Raw genomic sequence first — 3,713 nt, forward strand, 5'->3', positions numbered from 1 at the left:
CGACCAGCCAACTGTCAGCGAGGAAATCCTTCTTCCATGCCACTCTCAGTAGCCTCCAAAGTCGTCCCCTGAGCCTTTTGCAATATTAATATACCTTGTACGGAATGCCATTCGGCCCTGGGGCTGATTTTGCTCTGGCCTTCCTGAGAAAAGTGTACATCTCCTGCCAGCTCGGTTCCTTTGTTCTGAAGGGGATAGCTGGTTTTGTTGGTCTTATGAGTTTCTCCATCTCCTCCAGACTGTCCTCCATTCTAGGGTCGCTATGGACCTGCCGAAGATGCTCCTCCACCTCTTCCTTCATTGCTTTCAGCTGCCCTGATCTTACATCACCAAAAAGTTTCGACAGATATTTGAAAGGATTCTTGGTGAAAAATGTCCGCTCCTTCATTCGTCATTTCCTGTCTCTGCGATGACATTCAGCTCATGTCCTCTGACACATCAATGATGCTATTCCTGCTCCCGTCTTCATCATGTGCCTGGAGATTCTGGGGGCTGTGGTTTGTCTCCTGCCCCAGCCTCTCCTCCGTCTCACCAGGTTTCCCTGTGCGTTGCACATTATGTTCAGGTTGCAAGCACTTCATCTTTGACTGATGTATCTTCAGACCCCTCTCATTTTTACATATCCTCCCACATCTGCAGACCCGAGATAAGTCGCTTGGCTGTTCCATAGTCGATTGTTCATCAAGTGGTCATAACAATAGTTTGTCCTATAGGCCGATCATCCTCCCCCGCTCTCGCTCGACCCTGGGGGTATCTTGTAATGTACCTTTCCATAGCAATTAGCAGTGGGTTCCTCCTCGCGGAGGTTGTGCTTCAGCCTGCCAAGCCTCCACACCCCAGCTTTGGTCTTTCCCAAATGTCAGCCGTCTTTCCTAGCTGTCACCGTTCTTCCTCGGTCGCCAACTTGTCTTTCCAAGTAGTCACTGGGTCAACCAGAAAAAGATATGCAAAATACGATGAGGCCATCGCAACTGGCCCACCTTTACAGGTACTTAGCCCTGCACCAACTGTGAGCCAGTGGCATCGCTTCTCCTCTCCTTCTCTCTTCCTTTCATGCACCAGGTCAAAGAGCCACATATATATATATATATATATATATATACAGTGGGGCAAAAAAGTATTTAGTCAGCCACCAACTGTGCAAGTTCTCCCACTTAAAAAGATGAGAGAGGCCTGTAATTTTCATCATAGGTATACCTCAACTATGAGAGACAAAATGAGAAAAAAAAATCCAGAAAATCACATTGTAGGATTTTTAAAGAATTAATTGGTAAATTCCTCGGTAAAATAAGTATTTGGTCACCTACAAACAAGCAAGAGTTCTGGCTCTCACAGACCTGTAAGTTCTTCTTTAAGAGGCTCCTCTGTCCTCCACTCGTGACCTGTATTAATGGCATCTGTTTGAACTCGTTATCAGTATAAAAGACACCTGTCCACAACCTCAAACAGTCACACTCCAAACCCCACCATGGCCAAGACCAAAGAGCTATCAAAGGACACCAGAAACAAAATTGTAGACCCGCACCAGGCTGGGAAGACTGAATCTGCAATAGGTAAGCAGCTTGGTGTGAAGAAATCAACTGTGGGAGCAATTATTAGAAAATGGAAGACATACAAGACCACTGATAATCTCCCTCGATATGGGGCTCCACGCAAGATCTCACCCCGTGGGGTCAAAATGATCACAAGAACTGTGAGCAAAAATCCCACAACCACACGGGGGGACCTAGTGAATGACCTGCAGAGAGCTGGGACCAAAGTAACAAAGGCTACCATCAGTAACACACTGCGCCGCCAGGGACTCAAATCCTGCAGTGCCAGACGTGTCCCCCTGCTTAAGCCAGTACATGTCCAGGCCCATCTGAAGTTTGCTAGAGAGCATTTGGATGATCCAGAAGAGGACTGGGAGAATGTCATATGGTCAGATGAAACCAAAATAGAACTATTTGGTAAAAACTCAACTTGTCGTGTTTGGAGGAGAAAGAATGCTGAGTTGCATCCAAAGAACACCATACCTACTGTGAAGCATGGGGGTGGAAACATCATGCTTTGGGGCTGTTTTTCTGCAAAGGGACCAGAACGACTGATCCGTGTAAACGAAAGAATGAATGGGGCCATGTATCATGAGATTTTGAGTGAAAACCTCCTTCCATCAGCAAGGGCATTGAAGATGAAACATGGCTGGGTCTTTCAGCATGACAATGATCCCAAACACACCGCCCGGGCAACGAAGGAGTGGCTTCATAAGAAGCATTTCAAGGTCCTGGAGTGGCCTAGCCAGTCTCCAGATCTCAACCCCATAGAAAATCTTTGGAGGGAGTTGAAAATCCATGTTGCCCAGCGACAGCCCCAAAACATTACTGCTCTAGAGGAGATCTGCATGGAGGAATGGGCCAAAATACCAGCAACAGTGTGTGAAAACCTTGTGAAGACTTACAGAAAACATTTGACCTCTGTCATTGCCAACAAAGGGTATATAACAAAGTATTGAGATGAAATTTTGTTATTGACCAAATACTTATTTTCCACCATAATTTGCAAATAAATTATTTAAAAATCCTACAATGTGATTTTCTGGATTTTTTTTCTCATTTTGTCTCTCATAGTTGAGGTATACCTATGATGAAAATTACAGGCCTCTCTCATCTTTTTAAGTGGGAGAACTTGCACAATTGGTGGCTGACTAAATACTTTTTTCCCCCACTGTATATATATATATATATCATACATTTCTTAAATATATACATGTATGTGTGTGTATTTATATCTATAAATATACACAGTACACACACATATATGTAAACACAAACTTTTATTTTGGATATGATTAATTGTGACTAATTTGACAGCACTATATATATGATACTTAATTTAATTATTATATTTGCATTAAAATGCTAAGCATATAAGATATGTCAGTGGTTCTCAAAGTGCGGTGCTCAGGCTCCCTAGTGGTACGCAGAGGAACCACTAAATTAAATATAAATTAATGTTAAAACACATTACATTTTATTTTAATCTTTATTTGAGTAAAGTTTTTCTCTTTTTTTACATTTAAGCACATTTTTATTTAACTTTTAGGTACAACATATTTTAATTGATCATTATTTAAGTTTTTCATTTACCTGTATGTAAGCACAGTGCAGTGTTAATGTTCAAACGGTGTATTTACAATGTTAAAGTGGCTGACAACAATAAATATTCTTATGAGGAATAAAACGTTTTTGAACTGTGCAGAGCTGTAGTTGAATAGTTAGGACTACTACGCTACTGTATTTTAATGCTGGTTTTTATGGTGGTACTTAGAGAGCCAAATATTTTCTGAGGTGGTACTTGGTATAAAATGATTGAGAACCACTGAGTAATGTGAATGTTTGTGAAAACAGTTATGTACATGTGAGGATTGTTTACGACGTGTTTACTTTCTCACTTCTCCTTTTTTACTTTTTTTATGTTTTTCTCTGTTACTCCTTCCTTTCGTCTCTTTCGCCTCATCTGTCCTTCTCCTCCTCTCTTTTACTGTCAGTTCTTGTTTGCCCATCTTTGCGTGTACATCACGCGGTTTTCTTTCTGATGCTTCAGGATGAACACAACAGGCAAGGCCATCACTGAAGATAAAGACAGAGGAGGAGTTAATCTAGTGCTGATATTTGTCTGGACAACAGTTCATATAATATTTGAAAAGAGAAAAATGGGTATCTATCACAGTAGTT

The sequence above is a fragment of the Sinocyclocheilus grahami genome, unplaced genomic scaffold (genome assembly GCF_001515645.1).
Source record: "Sinocyclocheilus grahami isolate Dianchi unplaced genomic scaffold, SAMN03320097.WGS_v1.1 scaffold9869.1, whole genome shotgun sequence".
NCBI classification, from domain to species: domain Eukaryota; kingdom Metazoa; phylum Chordata; class Actinopteri; order Cypriniformes; family Cyprinidae; genus Sinocyclocheilus; species Sinocyclocheilus grahami.